The sequence below is a fragment of the Leuciscus leuciscus genome (genome assembly GCF_965113295.1).
Source record: "Leuciscus leuciscus genome assembly, chromosome: 9".
Lineage (NCBI taxonomy): Eukaryota > Metazoa > Chordata > Actinopteri > Cypriniformes > Leuciscidae > Leuciscus > Leuciscus leuciscus.
In genome coordinates this window covers 31,400,440-31,421,509 of record NC_138733.1, presented here as the reverse complement: position 1 = coordinate 31,421,509, position 21,070 = coordinate 31,400,440, and the positions used below count along the sequence as shown (strand labels likewise).

At 42.4% G+C, this 21,070-nt stretch overlaps 1 protein-coding gene and 1 long non-coding RNA gene across 29 annotated transcripts in view; one reads left to right on the top strand and one right to left on the bottom strand.

Moving 5' to 3' along the window:
- Positions 1-21,070, top strand: part of LOC309506891 (uncharacterized protein) — a 136,135-nt gene that overhangs the window by 79,426 nt on the left and 35,639 nt on the right. The window lies entirely within an intron of this gene.
- The window catches only part of LOC309506944, a 94,837-nt gene that overhangs the window by 72,886 nt on the left and 881 nt on the right, over positions 1-21,070 (bottom strand). The gene's annotated exons all lie outside the window — the stretch shown is intronic.

Genomic DNA, 21,070 nt, shown 5'->3' with positions numbered 1-21,070 from the left:
TCAGTTCTCCAGCGAATCTATCCCCCGCGTCCTCAGGATTTGGGAGGGCCTCCATGCATTCTTTCAGATCTTTCCCGTTCCACGGTCTGTGTACCATCATGGCTCCGTCCGTCCCGGCCACTTCTACCATCGGGACTGTGAAACTGTGCGGCTCACTCTTCACCTTTGACCTTAGGACCATCTGTTTCTTTGCATTGCTGGTCTGTTCGTCATTCGGAGTGTCGTAAATGGCGTCATCCTCTGTGTCCTCTTCACTTTCGATTTGTACTGGTCGTGTTCGCTTGGCTGTCATTTTCCGCTTCGCGGGCTGTCTGGGTCTTTTTTCAGTCTTTGCCTTTTCCTTTTCTTCTTGCTCGGATTCTGACTCAGGCTCAGCTGCCATCTCTTTCTTTGGCTGCTTCGGCAGAGAGCGATCAAGGTCTTGGTCTAGCTTCAGGGCTGCCAGCTCTCGCTCTGGGTAGTGTTGTGGTCCGGCGTACGCCGGTGGAGCAGTCGGCGCACTCGGAGCGCTCACATGTGGGAAAACACAAACACAAACATTCCGTTCGTTAGTGGGTGCAGGTGTTGCATGTTTCTCACATTCATTCGTTCCCTCGTCCCCACATTTACTTGCACACACATGTTCACTCTCAGATGCCCTAAGCACAGATTTTTCACACATTTCTTGCTTTTTCTGCATTCTGCGTTCTCTCTTAATCGCTTCCTCAATCCAACATTCCACTGTTGTCTCACAGTTCTTACACACATGTTTGGCACACGCGCAACAACCCTGTGGTTTGTTATCGTGTCGCTCAATTGACTCTTTTACCACCTTTAACCTTGTGGTACTCAGTGTTCCCTCTTTCGGAAAATCATGATACCTTATTAATTTCCCTATGTCTTTTATGCCCTTTGACCCATAATTTTTCTTCATTGCACGGTACACCGGTGTGCGATATTTACTGTTAGATGCTCCCATGATGGCTGTTTTCTTTCTTTCACTACTGCCTGTGGCTTTCTCAGCGCGCTTTAACCAACTTTTCACCCAAAGTCAGAAGGGTTGAAATTAACTTCTGCTTACTTTCAATATCTTTCTCTGGAATTTAGTTTCGAAAAACTTCGTTCCAGGATCAATTATTTCAGCTTCTTGAATTAATTTCTATACGAGTACTTGGCTTCAGTCTGGACAATATCTTGACCTTTCGTGGTCTCAATTTCCGTCCCCTACTTAAAAGCCTTCTCTTTTCCCCGTACCACAGCTCTAGTTTCAGTTTTCAAATACAGCCATTATGGTCCATCACAACATTTTCTTTTCAAAAAAATTCTTTTCAAAATAAATTCTTAAAAACAAAAATACTTTTCAAATCCCCAAAAGTAAATGAATTTACTGTCTCTTACCAGAGATTTTTCTGTCGCCACTCGGGTTCTTTTTTGAGTTCCCTCTAGAAGTCCTCCAGGGCCTGAAGCGGCTGGTTCTCCTTCTCTCAATTTCTACGAGGTGAGACTGAAGCCTGTTGCGTCAGGGCGATCTCTTCCACCGTCCGCTGCCAGGTCCCGGAGCCCTCAAGGAAAACTCATCCCAATAATCTGACACCAAAATTGTAGTGGCAATTTTTCATTAAACAATCTTCTCTGCATAAAAGACAGTCTGAAAACAAATGATCATTAAAAAGTAATTTATTATCTTGCAAGAGGCCCAATTGCCCCACAGAGGTAGTCAGTACAGTCTGTGAAGCAAGTGCGACAAGGAGGGAGGGGTAGATCACTCTACTTATACTGTTATTCTCTCAAGGTCTCTTCACCCATAAATGGATAAGAACCTAGCTCAATGCTCTCATTTAGGGCCGAGCTTCAGGTTTAGCTCTCCTCGTCCCAACTTGGATCCCCTCTGACCTTAGGGGTCAAAGGTCCCTTCCAAACCCATGTCTCCCCCTCTCCACTTGTCCCACAGCAGTTCACGTCAATCATTATATTGTAGAATCAGCAGGACACAGCAGCACACCTAAGAATTAACCCTGTGTATAAGAGAAAATCAAAATTTCCCATTACAATACACACACACACACACATACACACACACACACACACACACACACACAAACATCCTTTTGTGTTTAACTTAACATCCTTTAATGTATGTAACTCAGGCTTGTATCTGAACTTCCTGTATGCATGTGTGATTTATGTTGTTTTGATCATATAGTTATGATCTTCGAGTGTTTGGCTCTGAAATGTATTTTTAAAGAAGGTTCCTCAATAGGGTCTTGTAACCCGACCTCGACCTGGTCATAAACTTTATGACTCCAAAGCTGCAGCTCCTCCAGTTCTTCTGCAAGCCAACATTCCAGACATTTCCACACATGTGATCCAACAGCAATGTTTGTGATATGTATTTTTATGTGTGTATAATTGGCCAGATAATGTCTGAGGTATCTATGCAACGTTATTATGTTAATCAAAATCACTATGCTAAGTGATTATGAGGAAATTATGTAACCCTGTATTTCTTTCATGCAAAAACGTCATTCGAGGTGTCAATGTAATGGGAAAAACACGTCGGAGTCGAATCTTGACCGCAAAGTACAATAATATGCATTTATTCCAGGAAATACCATATTTCTAAATATGAATGTTATTTTCGACCTCTCACATGACAGTCAAAGGGGGGGGGGGTTTCTTCACAAACAAAGAAACCTCTCCCCGCTTCAGATCAGAAGATCCGATGCGTCCTCCACGCAAAAGAGGACGGCACATGGGACACTGAAAAAAGTCCAAACCTTCAGTTTAGACGCTCTCTTCCAACTCTCTCAACTCAACGCTCTCAACCCTTCCTCCTCTTCTCCCCGGCGCAGCGCTTCTCCAAGGAACATCTGAAGGAGGCCCTGGCCTTCTCCATCGAACGAACCCATGTTCGAGTCGTAGCTGCGTCCTTTGCAACCAAGATTCGCAACCTCTCCCTGCCCGGGAGATGAATCTGAACTTTCTCGGTAACGTTAAATTCAAGTGAGCCTTTACATCGTCTTGCGAAACGACCCAGAAGACGAAGCTAGACGCAAACCAGCCGGACACGCGCACGCGCGCCCCCTCTTCAGCACCACACTGAAAGAACACAGAATCTTGCAAGTAACGTAACTCTCTCTAAACGCTGATTTCAGGTGTCCAATTCTTAGGTCTGTGAATTAAGTTACCCTCTATCTCTTCTCTCTGTCTATCTTTCTTTCTTTCATTTCATTTCATTCTGATCACGCTATGTTTTATGTTTTTGTTCGGTTAAATGTTTGTTTGTTTGTTTGCATTTTTACGTACGTTTATAAATGTAGTTTATATAATCTCTAGTGTGTGCCATTTTATTAATAAACCCATTTATACTTTTAATTGTCTCTGTGTTTGAAAACCCACCTTATAAAGTCAATGAAGCTAAAAGATCTAAGCTACAAGCTCGATATAAACTACATTTAGTAGTTCTTAATTCATAAACTCAGAAAGTTTGATATTCGTGGCCAGAAGATAAAACTTTCATTGGAGTTTGTAAAGGGATACCCCCCTTCTTAACTGTGATAATCTTACATTTATTCGCTGGACGAATAACTGATGACCCAAACCAGTTACAGAACAAGGTAATCTCGATAATTGATAAAATAAATGTACATGCGACTTATGAATTATGACCATGAGTCATAATTATTAATATTTCCAAAATTCCCTATATTCTTGAGCTAATTCACATTTACCCAGAGTCGTTTTTGTTACAGTTAATTCAACAAAAAGAAATAATTAGCAGAGAGATGAATACAAACATTTAAAGTAAAATAATAAACAAGTATTTAAAGTAAAACAATAACATTATGAAATAAAAAACATCTGTGTCTACATCTGAACATATTTTCACTCCAACACTGTAACACTCCTTCTTCAACATGCATCTTTGGCTGGTCATTTTTGCCTACTAAATTTAATTTTAAATAGAAACATTTATATCTATCTATAAATTACAGAAACGTCTGTCTGTGTGTGTGTGTATGTCTGTTAACCACATATCTCTCGAACCGTTAGTCCGATGGATTTCAAACTTGACAGGTGTCTCGCTACGGTCAAGAGTAAGTGCAGCGCCAAGTTTGACGTTGTTTGGATGAGAAATGCTAAAGATATTGTTAAATATATCATTTTTTAAAGGTTGTGGTTTAAAAATAAACATTCTGACATTAGAGGGTTGTATTGGTCAAAGAAGCCCCAAGAAGGTTGTGGTTTAAAAATAAACATTCTGACATCTGCCAGCTACACTGTTTACTTCTGAATATTATAGTTTGGTTCCTTCTGAATATTATAGTTTGGTTCCTTCTGAATATTATAGTTTGGTTCCTTCTGAATATTATAGTTTGGTTCCAGAATGTGATAAATCCATTTTGATTAATTTGAGTAAAAATGTGTTTTCTTTACCAAGAAAGTGGCAAGATGAAAAACACTATTTTCTGTTTAAAACTTTCACATAGTATCTTTAGGTTATAATATCATAAAAAATTCAAATCCAGATTTGGATTTTCAAAGATCTATTATAAAAACGGATTATTTTCCCCCAAAAATGCAATAAATTCATGACACTTTTTTTTCAAAATGCTATCATATTGAAACTGTTGAAATCAGCCATCACTAAGAAATATCTCCTGAACTTTTTTGACGGCGATCAGCTCACAAAAACTGATTTTGCACGGGCACTTTGCACTGCTCCCTGAATCGACGCGCTTATTCATTTGTGGATGTTAACAGAATCTGTAAGTCAGCTATGCTGTTTACATCTGAATATTATATTTCATTCTGGTGCGCTTAAAGTTATCGCTACTGTGTAACGATAGCCTATGCTATTCACCAACTAAACATATCCTATTCAATGTGTTCACAGTCTCTTTCACGGGCATCATTTGTAGTAGCCTATTCACAAGCTTCCTCAAGCATAGAGTTTTCTCGGAGTTCACTGTGTGCTTTCTACCATGCACAAATATGTGTGTAATTGTAACAATGAGCACTCAAACACACCAAACCAACAATTACTAAAAACACACTCAAAAACTGATTTTGCACGGGCATTTTGCACTAGCACTTAGAAGGTTGTGGTATTCATAAACACTCAGTCAGCTACACTGTTTACTTCTGAATATTATAGTTTATTCACAGCCATCATTTGTAGTAACCTAGCCTGCTCCCTGAATTCAATGCGTTCACAGTCTCTTTCACGGGCACCAAACCAACAATTACTAAAAACACACACAAAAACTGATTTTGCACGGGCATTTTGCACTAGTTTCATTAAATACATTCTTCAAAAAAAATTACTTTCTATTGTTAAGTATTAGCCTATTTTTTATGGCTATGTTTGGCCACAGAACTTACATACATTACATTGATTAATCCACTTCATCCCCAATGAGACATAAAGCCGCTATCATCTGCCTCCTTCTATCTCTATTCTGCCAGCTCTGATGTCACTGTCCTCTTCCAGGTGGTCTTTGGTCTTCCTTGTCTTCTCTTGGCAGGTGCTGTCCATCTAAGTACCACTTTCAGGATATAGTCCTGGTCCATTCTTAGTATGTGCCCAAGCCATCTCAACTGTCAGTGTTTGATCTCAACCACCACACTGAGACACGTGGTTTGTCTGTATAGCTCTACATTTGAAATTAGCTCACTTTTTTTATCCATGCTGATAGAGAAACTGTCCCTTTCACTGCCTCCTTCAAATTTTCTTTCATTTTCTGTCATCTCTCTTTGTTTAGCATCTTGGTTTTACTCCCTTTATACGTAATTGAAATGTTTAAAATATTGCAATATTGTGATAATAACATTTATATTGCCTTAATATACATATTAGAGCAAGAGTTATTTCTTATGAATGTAGTTCTATGTATTGATCTGTCTTAACTGGCTTCCAGTCGCTGCTCATCAAGTTCAAGAGACTGACATTGTGTCTCTGTGTTCGAGCCTGTACTTTATAATTTGTATTCCACATGTATAAGTCACTTTGGATAAAAGACTCTGCTTGGCCCTTAGAATGGCCCTAAAATGAAAATTCTGTCAGTAATTACTCACCCTGATGTTGCTCCAACCCTGTAAGACTTTCATTCATCTTCGGAACACAAATAAATATATTTATGATGAATTCTGAGAGCTGGCTCACTCCTTCATAGGCTTAGGTAATCGATATCTGCCATCCCAGAAAAGTTAGTAAAGACATCGTTAAAATAGTCCAAGTGACTACAAAGAAGATGTGCATTCATTGACGTCTTTTCTTTAAAATTTGGATATTGAGACATTCACGTTTTTTAAGCATTTCACAACCCACACACAAACAACTACAAATGAATAGGCCTGGTGCTAATTATTAATGTGTGCACAACTACCCATCTATTTGACAAATTCACAAATGTGCGTCACTACATTTAAACTAATAGCTACAATACAACTTATGTGTGCAAAATACAGAATAAAATGAGTGTGCAGCATTTTGTACAAATAGAGACATAGTTGTTAATACAAAACCTCGATTTTGTATTAATATAGGTCATATAATGTAGGGATGATAATAGACTAAACAAAGCTGTAACTATAGCATGAAAAAGACACATGCACACCTCTCTGTAGCTGAGTTTGCCGTCATAATCTTCATCCACCTCCTTGATCATGTTCTTCAACCCCAGATGAGTCTGTGGAGCTCCAAGTTTCTCCATCATCAGCTTCAGCTCCATCAGATCAATGAAGCCGTCTTTACCAGAGTCAAATCTACACACAGATACATATACAAACAGCTTTGAAGGAGTAGTTCACCTGACATTAAAGTTCTGTTATAAATGACACACATGTTGTACTGTTTTTCCATTTATGACGATGATATATCTCTCCATTATCGGGAAATAACAATGAGCATCATCAGTGAAACTACAATTTTGGTCATAATTTAAACCTGCTATATGGCTTCATAAGACCTGTAATATAGGGCAAAAGTCTTATAGACTAATTTAATGGTTCTTTGTTGTTGGAGAGTTTTGGAGAAAAGTTCTGGATTACAAGTTTAGAACAACTTTACCAGTAAAATTATTTATGTGACTGTTCAAAGGTTTGGGATCAGAAACTTTTTTTTTTTTAAGAATGAATCATTTTAATAAGCAAGGAATGGATGCATTAAATTAATCAAAAATAACAGTTAAGATATTTATAATGTTACAAAGATTTATATTTCAGATAAATACTATTATTTTCTATTCACATTTGTCTAAAACACATTTATCACAGTTTCCACACAAATATAAAGCAGCACAACTGTTTTCAACACTGATAATAATCAGAAATGTTTCTTGAGCATCAGATCATCATATTAGAATGATTTCTGAAGGATCATGTGACACTGAAGACTGGAGTAATGATGCTGAAAATTCAGCTTTGGTCACAGGAATAAATTACATTATACAATATGTTTTTTTTTTTTTATCGAATAAATGCAGCCTTTTTGAGCAAAGAGACTTCTGTTAAAAACATAAAAAATCGTACCGATCCAAAACTTTTGACCGGTAGTGTAGGTGCATGTGCACACACACACACACACACACACACACACACACACACACACACACACACACACACACACACACACACACACACTATTTATTGTGGTTGCTATATCCATATTTTTCTGAATGTACACCCGTATGAATGTGGACTCAGGGTATTGCTGTAAAAGAGCTTAATGCTTGGTCAATTTTCCCTGAACACTGTAAAAAATAAATAGTTGAGAAAACATAAAAATATAAGGCAACTTGATGCAGTAAGACTTTTGAGTTGTCTCAACAATTATTTTTTAGTTCTTTTCAGTAATAATACTTTGTTTAGCCAACGTAAATTTGTTCGTTCATGCAATTTTGATTGTCGCATTTTGCGAATAAATATATTCTTGTCACAGCAACTGAAATAACTATTACTGTTGTTGAGATAATAAAAAAAAATTCTGTTTCCTGGATGTAAAAAGTTGAATTGGTAAAATAAAGCATCAGCACACTATCCTTTTTAGTGATTTTACATCTATTTACAAATGACAAACATGGACTTATTCCTTTATCAGTTTATTGCAGTTGTAAACACATGCACATTGTAACAATTGCATTAATAATGTAGTGAAATGTTATAGAAATCTTAAAGGGATAGTCACCCAGAAATAAAAAAAATTCTGTCAACATTTACTCACCCTCATGTTGTTCCAAACCTGTATGAGTTTCTTTCCTCTGCTGAACGCAAATGACGATATTTTAAAGAATGTTGGTAACCAGACAGTTGACGGCACCCATTGACTTACGTAGGAAAAGAAATACGGATGGAAGTCAAAGGATACTGTCAACTATCTAGTTACCAACATTATTTAAAATATCTTAATTTGCGTTCAGCAGAGGAAAGAAACTCATACAAGTTTGGAACAACATGAGGGTGAGTAAATGATGACAGATTTTTTTTTTTTTCATTTCATTTCATTTTACATTTTACCTTTAATGAACAATTTAAACTAAAATGTAGACATGGAAATACTATGCTTAAAATGCCTTTAGAAAAAATCATAGGCAAACAAGTCAGTCAATGCCAGATCCGTAACATTACATCTCAGCATAAATTATAATTTTTTTTAGACTTAACAGTTTTAATATTTGAAGGATTATCAATAAGAGAGTGCAGTGTGTTTCATTGTAAAAGAGCTTGACATTCTGTTTTATCTAGAATTAAGAACAGCAACAAAAAAAGTATCCACAACACTGCAAGGCACGGTTTCTAAATACTAGTGCAAAATGCCCGTGCAAAATCAGTTTTTGTGTGTGTTTTTAGTAATTGTTGGTTTGGTGCCCGTGAAAGAGACTGTGAACGCATTGAATTCAGGGAGCAGGCTAGGTTACTACAAATGATGGCTGTGAATAAACAATAATATTCAGAAGTAAACAGTGTAGCTGACTGAGTGTTTATGAATACCACAACCTTCTAAGTGCTAGTGCAAAATGCCCGTGCAAAATCAGTTTTTGAGTGTGTTTTTAGTAATTGTTGGTTTGGTGTGTTTGAGTGCTCATTGTTACAATTACACACATATTTGTGCATGGTAGAAAGCACACAGTGAACTCCGAGAAAACTCTATGCTTGAGGAAGCTTGTGAATAGGCTACTACAAATGATGCCCGTGAAAGAGACTGTGAACACATTGAATAGGATATGTTTAGTTGGTGAATAGCATAGGCTATCGTTACACAGTAGCGATAACTTTAAGCGCACCAGAATGAAATATAATATTCAGATGTAAACAGCATAGCTGACTTACAGATTCTGTTAACATCCACAAATGAATAAGCGCGTCGATTCAGGGAGCAGTGCAAAGTGCCCGTGCAAAATCAGTTTTTGTGAGCTGATCACCGTCAAAAAAGTTCAGGAGATGTTTCTTAGTGATGGCTGATTTCAACAGTTTCAATATGATAGCATTTTGAAAAAAAAGTGTCATGAATTTATTGCATTTTTGGGGGAAAATAATCCGTTTTTATAATAGATCTTTGAAAATCCAAATCTGGATTTGAATTTTTTATGATATTATAACCTAAAGAAGTTTTAAACAGAAAATAGTGTTTTTCATCTTGCCACTTTCTTGGTAAAGAAAACACATTTTTACTCAAATTAATCAAAATGGATTTATCACATTCTGGAACCAAACTATAATATTCAGAAGGAACCAAACTATAATATTCAGAAGGAACCAAACTATAATATTCAGAAGGAACCAAACTATAATATTCAGAAGTAAACAGTGTAGCTGGCAGATGTCAGAATGTTTATTTTTAAACCACAACCTTCTTGGGGCTTCTTTGACCAATACAACCCTCTAATGTCAGAATGTTTATTTTTAAACCACAACCTTTAAAAAATGATATATTTAACAATATCTTTAGCATTTCTCATCCAAACAACGTCAAACTTGGCGCTGCACTTACTCTTGACCGTAGCGAGACACCTGTCAAGTTTGAAATCCATCGGACTAACGGTTCGAGAGATATGTGGTTAACAGACATACACACACACACACAGACAGACGTTTCTGTAATTTATAGATAGATGAACATTTTTCGAGTAAAACTGTCCATTTTAAACATTGTATAAAACTTGTTTGTAACCATAGAATGCTTGGAAACTTAATCAACAGGCACAAATTATGCCTCACCAACATCCATTTGTTTATGGTGCATCCACACTCAAGATTTTGTATTGTTTGTCTTTGTTGGAGACAAGATATGCCACCAGTGTTAAATTTTCAATTAAAGCAGTTTGTTTTTCAGAGAAAGCACACATCTCTTGGAATTCACACAATTCACAATTAAATGTTGAAAGTTCTCGATTGACCCGGTCACTGATGGGGTGTGATTTAGATAGGTGGGATCTTAAAGCACCTGCAGTTCTGAAAACACAAACACACTCCGTATGAATGCAAGGCCAGTTGGAAAGTCTTTGATGATGCAGCTGATAGTGCTTCAGAAGGATATCTTCTCTTGAACTGCTGAATTTGCACCTTTTACACTGCATTAAGTGTTTGGATCATCCTGGAAAATAGAACATTATCAATTAGAACCTTAAATTGTTGATTCACAACCTTATATTAATTAAAATTATTATAAAAAATACATGTAAAATGTAATGCATTTAAGAGCCATATTCTACACTTTATTAAAAAAAAATGTTCCCTTTCGAGGGAACTCGAACTGCGTCGGTGACGACACTAGGGGAACGCCCTTCAGCGTAGCGCGTCTGAATTTATGAATGAAACTCAGTCCAATCCTATTGGCGTTGCGTGATGACGTAGTGTGTGACGGCATATACGGATGTGTACAAAAGCACGCCGGCACACAGAAATGTCAGCTTTTTGCTATTCAGCAAGCGCTCTGTGTGTGTGAAAGTCAGTTCGTTCTATTTGGTGTTGTTTGTCTGTTCATATATATTACCACATCATGTCCAGTGTGCAGTTTAAAAAGTGCGTGTTCCCATGCCCTCGTTTTATTACGGCTGGGGACACACACGAGATGTGTGTGTCATGTTTGGGAATGCAGCACGCCCAGGCAGCCCTCGAGGGGGCTGCTTGCGGTCACTGTGAGACTCTTTCTATCAGAGTGCTGCGTTCCCGCCTGGCTTTGTTTTCTGAGGACGGCCAGATGCGCGCTCCCCGCGGTTCAGGTCCCGCATCTGCCGAGGCGATGCGGCGGCTTCAATCGTGGGGCTCGCAGCGAGAGCTTGCAGAGGGGATCGAGACTGCCGAGGCACTTTCTCGATCCTCATCTGAGAGTTCGGATTCCCCTATCCCCCGTTCGGGAGCCCGCCCCGCGGCTTCTCCCGTTCGGGATGTAGACCCAGTACTGCAGCTGTCTGATTCTGAGGAATTAGACGTGCTCAGTATTGTGGAGGGGGATCTAAATGAGACACAGCAATCTGTTCAGTCTGCACCAAGTTATGATGAGCTTTTGGAGGTTGTGACACGGGCTGTGGAAAAATTAGATATTAGTTGGCCGCAGGAGAGGCAGGAAGCACGCGTTAAAAGTAAACTAGACGAGCGCTTCCTGCAACACCGCGCACAGCCTCCACGCCGGTCTTTACCGTTCTTCCCGGATTTACACAACGAGTTGTGTAAATCCTGGAACAGGCCATTTTCAGCGCGCCTGTCTAACCCCCCAATGTTAAATTATAGTAATATTGTGGGGGTTAAGGAGAACGGATATGGGATGATGCCTCGGGTTGAGGAAGCTCTGGCCAGCTATCTTTCACCTGACCTTGCATCATCCCTTAAAACACCGGCACTGCCCACCAAGCCATGTCGTACTACATCTGCTTTGGTGGGCAGAGCTTATATGGCGGCAGGTCGGGCTGGTGCGAGCCTGCACACGATGGCTATCTTGCAGGCGTACCAGGCCGACCTGTTAAGAGAAATAGATCAAGGCGAGGGTCCTACTATGGAGGATATAGCTGAGCTTCGCAAAGCCACAGACCTGTCTCTCCGGGTTACCAAAGAGACGGCCCGTTCCATCGGTCGATCTATGGCAGCTCTGGTAACCACGGAGAGGCATCTGTGGCTTAACCTCTCAGGCATCAAGGAGAAGGACAGGGCCTTCCTCCTTGATGCACCCATTGCTACCACTGGTCTGTTCGGCGAGGCGGTTAATGCTGTCGTCGACAGATTTCAAGATACAAAAAAGCAGAGCGAAGCATTCAAGCAATATCTCCCACGCCGTTCAAGGTCTAGGAGGGCGGCTGCTAGAGATCAGTCACAGCCATCAGCCAGCTCCTCTTACCGCCAGAGCCAGAAAGGGAGTGTCGCTTCTAGAGGTCCCCCTCAAAGAGCTTGGGACTCTAGGCGGCGCTTTCACCCACAGCCTCCTGAGAAGGCGGATCTGAGGACCGTCATCCAGTCTAGGAAGGCAAAGGGAAAGAGGTCCTAACTCCTATGAGACCTCGGAGGGCCGCCCCCCCCGAGAGAGAGCGATTGAGGTCCCTTCTCTCGTTGGGCCCTCAGGAAGCTGGCGTCAGTATCCCGCCGTCTCTGACGCTTCGGGACACGCTAGCTTCCAGCGAGCACACGCTGGTCTGTCTGCCCCAAGGGCTTGCAGCCAGTCAGCGTTTGGGTTCGCACACCGTGAGTCGTTGTCGGTCTTTCCCTGCCGGTCCTCCGCTTCAGGGTGCCGTCAAGGACTTGCACAAAACACTGGACACCAGCCCCGAGGGGCTGGTTCCCTTGGTGAATTTTGCAGAGGCATGGCAAAACCTCGCGAATATTTCTCCATGGGTCCTGCGCACTGTAGAAATTGGGTACAGACTGCAGTTCCAGGTCCGCCCACCAAAATTCAGCGGGGTGGTCTGGACTTCAGTGCACCCAGAGCAGGGTCTGGTGTTGGAACAGGAAGTTCACTCGCTGCTGGAAAAAGGGGCCATAGAGCATGTTCCCCCACCAGTCAGGGAGTCCGGGTTCTACAGCCGGTACTTCATAGTTCCCAAGAAGGATGGAGGGTTGCGTCCAATTCTAGATCTAAGGCACTTGAACCAGTCTCTGAGGAGATTCAAGTTCAAGATGCTCACTATTCCCATCATCGTGAGTCAAATCCAATCCGAGGATTGGTTTGTCACGATAGATCTAAAGGACGCATACTTCCATATATCCATCCTTCCATGTCACAGGAGGTTCCTGAGGTTCGCTTTCGGGGGCGAAGCGTACCAATATCGGGTTCTTCCATTCGGCCTAGCACTCTCCCCTCGCACATTCACCAAGTGTATGGATGCAGCTCTGGCCCCGCTGAGGCTCCAGGGCATCCGTGTGCTGAATTACATCGACGACTGGCTAATCCTGGCCCAGTCTCGAGAGTTGGCAGTTCGGCATCGAGATGTCGTCCTTGGCCATATTCAGCACTTGGGGTTGAGGCTCAACACGAAAAAGAGCGTGTTGACACCCGCCCAACGGACGACGTTCTTGGGGGTGGTATGGGACTCGACAACGATGCAGGCACAAATGTCTCCTGCACGTATCGAGTCCATATTGACCACACTAAACAGGGTGAAGCTAGGCCACACCATCACAGTGAAACACTTCCAGAGAGTGTTGGGTCTCATGGCAGCAGCGTCCAGCGTGATTCCTTCTGGCCTTCTGCACATGAGAGCCCTGCAGTGGTGGTTGAAAGCCAAGGGGTTTTCCCCGAGGGGAAATCCTTTCCGCATGATAAGGGTTACGCGCAGATGCCTTCGTTCCCTATCAATGTGGAAGAAACCTTGGTTTCTGTCCCAAGGTCCCAAGTTGGGAGCGTTATGTCGCCGAATTACGATTTCGACAGACGCCTCCCTCACGGGCTGGGGCGCGGTCATGGACGGCCGCTTTGCGAGAGGTCTCTGGCAGGACCATCATTCCTCTTGGCACATAAATTGCCTAGAAATGTTGGCGGTGTTCCGGGCTCTGAGGAGCTTCCTGCCAGACCTCCACGGTCGCCATGTCCTTGTGAGAACCGACAACATGTCGGTGGTGTCTTATTTGAACCGCCAGGGGGGTCTGAGGTCGCGCCCTCTGTGCAGACTGGCGCATCAGATCCTCCTGTGGTCCCAGCGGAGACTATCGTCTCTCAGGGCGGTGTATGTCCCGGGGGACCAGAATCAGGGAGCAGACGTCCTGTCAAGGCAGGGGCTGAGGCCCGGGGAATGGAGACTCCACCCCGAGACGGTGGAGTTGATATGCGAGAGGTTCGGCCCGGTGGAAGTGGACTTATTTGCGTCTCGAGAGACGACACACTGTCCCCTGTGGTTCTCCCTCACGCATCCAGCCCCGCTGGGGCTGGATGCCATGGTACAGACGTGGCCGAGGCTACGTCTGTATGCTTTTCCCCCGATCGCTCTGCTCCCGGGAGTTCTGGAAAGGGTCCGTCGAGACGGTGTCAGTCTACTATTAGTAGCCCCGTCGTGGCCGGCCCGAGTATGGTTCTCGGATATCATATCACTCCTGGCAGGCCAGCCATGGCAGATCCCTCTGAGGAGGGACCTGCTGTCCCAGGCAGGGGGCTCAGTTCTCCACCCTCGGCCCGAGCTGTGGAAACTGTGGGTCTGGCCCTTGAGGGGGCACAGTACCTAGAAGCCGGCCTATCTACAGGAGTAGTTGAGACTATTCTCAGTTCCAGAGCTCCCTCCACGAGGAAGTTGTACGGCCTGAAGTGGAATGTATTTTCCATTTGGTGCAGAGAGCGTGGATTGGACCCAGTTAACTGCCCGGTGGCTTCAGTACTGGAGTTTCTCCATGACCGCTTTTCTGCTGGACTTACCCCATCCACACTCAAGGTTTATGTGGCTGCCATTGCGGCTTTCCACGCTCCTCTGAGTGACGGGCCTCTGGGGAGGCATCAGCTGGTCGTACGCTTCCTACGGGGAGCCTGGAGGATGAGACCTGCGACTCGCACCAGGGTTCCCACCTGGGACCTGGCAGTGGTCCTCGAAGCGTTGGCTGAGGCCCCCTTCGAGCCGCTGGAGTCGGCTGAGGCCAAGAACCTGACTCTCAAGATGGCTTTTCTCCTTGCCATCACCTCTCTTAAGAGGGTGGGAGATCTCCAGGCACTCTCGGTATCTCCTCAGTGCCTGGAGTTTGCTCCTGGGAGAGTCAAGGCCATCCTGCACCCCAGTTTGGGCTATGTCCCTAAGGTGCCAACCAATATGGCTAGGTCTACGGTTCTGCAGGCGTTTCATCCCCCACCTCATGTGACGGCAGAGGATGGAAGACTTCACCTGCTCTGCCCTGTCAGAGCATTAGACATTTATGTTCAGAGGTCTTCACAATGGAGGAAGGCGGACCAGTTGCTGGTGTGTTTCGGGTCCCCCAAGAAAGGGCTTCCCGCCTCTAAGCAAACCATCAGCAACTGGATCGTTCAGACTATTTCCCTGGCCTATCAGGTGCGCAATCTGCCTTCACCTATGGCCGTGAGGGCTCACTCTACTAGAGGCATGGCGTCCTCCAAAGCCCTCCTTTCAGGGACTCCTATCCATGACATATGTGAGGCGGCGGGCTGGGCCACTCCGCACACATTCATGAGATTCTACAGTCTGGACCTTCCCTCTACACCCGGTGCACGAGTGCTTTCGTCCTAAGTTGTGCCTGAAGACAGCTTCACACTAGGATGAGCGGGGTTCGTTGTGGTATAGTGGGTATCTCGTTCCCCTAGTGTCGTCACCGACGCAGTTCGAGTTCCCTCGAAAGGGAACGTCTCGGGTTACGTATGTAACCCTTGTTCCCTGAGAAAGGGAACGAGACACTGCGTCGGTTCGCCACACCTCACCCCGCCTGGAGCACTTGCTTCATAGCAAAAGCTGACATTTCTGTGTGCCGGCGTGCTTTTGTACACATCCGTATATGCCGTCACACACTACGTCATCACGCAACGCCAATAGGATTGGACTGAGTTTCATTCATAAATTCAGACGCGCTACGCTGAAGGGCGTTCCCCTAGTGTCGTCACCGACGCAGTGTCTCGTTCCCTTTCTCAGGGAACAAGGGTTACATACGTAACCCGAGACGTTTTTTATATAATATATATATATATGAGTTTTTTTTATAAGAATTAACTGTTCTATACACACAAATATACGTGACAGTACAGGCCAAAAGTTTGGACACATTACTATTTTTAATGTTTTTGAAAGAAGTTTCTTCTGCTCATCAAGCCTGCATTTATTATGACCGCCGCTAGCGTAGCTAGCGAAAGCGGTCATATAGGGATTGTCAAAGTTTTTTTTTTTTTTTTTTTTGTCAACTTACTGAATTTTTCGTCAACGATACCAGGGACACCGAAGCACCGGGGAACATGAAATTTGGTGGGCATGTAGCCCCACTAGACTTCTAAGGAAAAATTTCGTTTGGTCCCCGGGGGTCACTCCCCCCCCGCGCTGGGCCCCCCCAAACCCCAAAAAATGCAGTTTTTCCTAAATAACTACCTGAACCGTGGCACCGAGGATGAAGACATTTTTATGGTATGTTGGTCTACTAGACTTTTACGGAAAAATTTCGTTTGGTCCCTGGGGGCCACTTCCCCCCCCGCGCTGGGGCCCCCTTAAATTTTTCGTCAACGATACCAGGGACACCGAAACACCGGGGAACATGAAATTTGGTGGGCATGTAGCCCCACTAGACTTCTAAGGAAAAATTTTGTTTGGTCCCCGGGGGCCACTCCCCCCCCCGCGCTGGGCCCCCCCAAACCCCAAAAAATGCAGTTTTTCCTAAATAACTACCTGAACCGTGGCACCGAGGATGAAGACATTTTTATGGTATGTTGGTCTACTAGACTTTTAAGGAAAAATTTCGTTTGGTCCCCGGGGGCCACTTCCCCCCCCGCGCTGGGGCCCCCGTAAATTTTTCGTCAACGATACCAGGGACACCGAAGCACCGGGGAACATGAAATTTGGTGGGCATGTAGCCCCACTAGACTTCTACGGAAAAATTTCGTTTGGTCCCCGGGGGCCACTCCCCCCCCGCGCTGGGCCCCCCCAAACCCCAAAAAATGCAGTTTTTCCTAAATAACTACCTGAACCGTGGCACCGAGGATGAAGAAATTTTTATGGTATGTTGGTCTACTAGACTTTTACGGAAAAATTTCGTTTGGTCCCCGGAGGCCACTTCCCCCCCCCGCGCTGGGGCCCCCGTAAATTTTTCCTCAACGATACCAGGGACACCGAAACACCGGGGAACATGAAATTTGGTGGGCATGTAGCCCCACTAGACTTCTACGGAAAAATTTCGTTTGGTCCCCGGGGGCCACTCCCCCCCCCGCGCTGGGCCCCCCTTAACCCAAAAAAATGCAGTTTTTCCTAAATAACTACCTGAACCGTGGCACCGAGGATGAAGAAATTTTTATGGTATGTTCGTCTACTAGACTTTTACGGAAAAATTTCGTTTGGTCCCCGGGGGCCACTCCCCCCCCCCGCGCTGGGGCCCCCGTAAATTTTTCGTCAACGATACCAGGGACACCGAAGCACCGGGGAACATGAAATTTGGTGGGCATGTAGCCCAACTAGACTTCTACGGAAAAATTTCGTTTGGTCCCCGAGGGCCACTCCCCCCCCGCGCTGGGCCCCCCCAAAACCAAAAAAATGCAGTTTTTCCTAAATAACTACCTGAACCGTGGCACCGAGGATGAAGAAATTTTTATGGTATGTTGGTCTACTAGACTTTTACGGAAAAATTTCGTTTGGTCCCCGGGGGCCACTTCCCCCCCCGCGCTGGGGCCCCCGTAAATTTTTCGTCAACGATACCAGGGACACCGAAGCACCGGGGAACATGAAATTTGGTGGGCATGTAGCCCCACTACACTTCTACGGAAAAATTTCGTTTGGTCCCCGGGGGCCACTCCCCCCCGCGCTGGGCCCCCCCAAACCCAAAAAAATGCAGTTTTTCCTAAATAACTACCTGAACCGTGGCACCGAGGATGAACAAATTTTTGTGGTATGTTGGTCTACTAGACTTTTACGGAAAAATTTCATTTGGTCCCCGGGGGCCACTTCCCCCCCCGCGCTGGGGCCCCCGTCAATTTTTCGTCAACCATACCAGGGACACCGAAACACCGGGGAACATGAAATTTGGTGGGCATGTAGCCCCACTAGACTTCTAAGGAAAAATTTCGTTTGGTCCCCGGGGGCCACTCCCCCCCCGCGCTGGGCCCCCCCAAACCCAAAAAAATTCAGTTTTTCCTAAATAACTACCTGAACCGTGGCACCGAGGATGAAGACATTTCTATGGTATGTTGGTCTACTAGACTTTTACGGAAAAATTTCGTTTGGTCCCCGGGGGCCACTTCCCCCCCCGCGCTGGGGCCCCCGTAAATTTTTCGTCAACGATACCAGGGACACCGAAGCACCGGGGAACATGAAATTTGGTGGGCATGTAGCCCCACTAGACTTCTACGGAAAAATTTCGTTTGGTCCCCGGGGGCCTGTAGATGGTGCTGTTGAGCGAAGGGTTGCTGGTTTAGGATGATACTGTCACACACACACATGCAGGAATACAAACAAACGCAAGCATGCACACACACTGACATCCACACGCACAGACACACACCCATACACACACATACAAATCCACATGCACAGACACACACACACAAACACACACGCGCACACATGTACGCACACATACATACACGCACAGACACACACACACACACACATACACACACACACACACACACACACACACACACACACACACACACACACACAGACATGCACATACTATTACTTTTTTTAGGTATATACATAAACACGCAACACAGCCAAATTACTCCACGTCATTTATTTTTGTGGAAAGCCAGTGCAGGCCTGAGCGGCGGTCATATTTTGTACCGCGATGCGGTACATAGTTTGATCAAAAATAATTGGTTTTATTATACTTTATGTATATTATTTTTATTGAGGTTTTCAAACATCAAAAACAAAAAATAACAGACAAAAAGACCCTTCATAAAACAGAAATCTGTGAAATGTGTAAAATGAAACAAAAGTACTATAGAAAAGGAAGACGTACACAAAGCCAACCTCTGTTACAAAGTGCAATCACAATAATTACAGAAAGTGATTATTACAGATCAGGAAAACATAAATAAATAATTAGTCCTTCTGGTTTGACAAAAAAGTAAAAAAACTCAATTTATTTACTTTAAATGATCATTTATTTCTGTGATGCAAAGCTGAATTTTCAGGATCATTACTCCAGTCTATCACATGATCCTTTAGAAATCATTCTAATATGATGATTCATTATCAAAGTTGGAAACAGTTCTGCTGCTTAATATTTTTTCATAACCTGTGATACTTTTTTAGGAAACTTTGATGAATTAAAAAAAGAATTAAAAAAAGCAGCAGCAAATGTTTTAAAAATAGAAATATTTTGTAACAACAATATACACTACTGGTCAGTCATTTGGGGTCAGTAATCTTTTTTCTTTCTTTTTTTGAAATAAAACAATACTTTTATTCAGCAAGGATGTGTTAAATTGATAAAAAGTGATAGTAAAGAAGATTTATATTAATATTAGAAAATATTTTTTTATTTTGAATAAATGCAGTTCTTTTTAACCTTTTATTCATCAAATATATTAGGCAGCAGAACTGTTTCCAACACTCATAATAAATCAGAATATTAGAATGATTTCTAACGGATCATGTGATAGACTGGAGTAATGATGCTGAAAATTCAGCTTTGCATCACAGAAATAAATGATAATTTAAAGTATAATAAATTGAAAACCAATTATTTTAAATTGTAATAATATATCACAATATTAAAAAAATGTTCTGTATTTTTTATCAAATAAATGCAGGCTTGAAAGAAAGAAACTTCATTCAAAAACATTAAAAATAGTAATGTGTCCAAACTTTTGGCCTGTACTGTATATATATATATATATATATATATATATATATATATATATATATATATATATATATATATATATATATATATATATGCGTGTGTGAAATTTCAACGACGAAACTGCACATAGAAATGGCTACCACACATTGTGTATGCGAGGCTTACACATTTACACATTAAACATTTACACATTACACGTTCTACCTCACCGGTTAAATGTTTCCCGTATCTCTCCGCGGTCTTCTTCACAAACATGCAGAACAGATACACAATCAGCTAATCAGCGCCACCTTGAAACAAAACAAAAAAGAATCTCAACTTACAAACAAAGGACTTTAATACTCGTATGGTAAACAGACAAATTACTCGCTAATTTCAGTTCATCTTGGCTATTGTATTGAAACTTTATCATGTGTACAATTATTTATTATATAATCATTTACTTGGCAAGCATTAGCCTATCGTGTAATAGAAGCGGGATAATATACTGAATTTGCGCTGGGGTCCTGATCACTTAATTGAAAAGATTAGAGAACTTTAATGAGCTAATCTTTCTGTGAACAGTGACACAAACATAAAAAAAGTTAGGCCACAAGCCCTAACGTTACATAAAAAAATATTTGTTGATGGCAAATCTGCTTCCATGATATGTCTTTTAATGTATAATTATAATTACAACCAACATATGAATGAAGACTTAACGTAGTTAAAATTACATGGATTATCTGCTATTTAACAATTTAAATTTTAACCTTACACAATAATTATTATAACACCAGTGTTAATTTTGACAGCAAATTTCGATTTAGTTTTAGTCATATTTTAGTCATCTGAATTGTTTTAGTCTAGTTTAGGCGACAAAATACAATACGATTTTAGTCGACTAAAATCTAATGGATTTAGTTAAATTGAAATGCATTAATTTAGAATTTCTCTAAAATTTCCAAAACCATTATATACTCCCAGAGAAAACATCTATTAACCTGTTAATATGAATGCTTTTAAGGTTTTAACAAGCAATACAGACACAGATTTAAATGCTGTGACATAAAAATATCTTAAAATTAAATGAAACCACTTCTAAAGTAGAACTCAGTCTTCTTTTTAATGAATGATATGCATTCTTTATAACAACTTGCATACATTATTCGTTATTCTTTCAAACAGATAT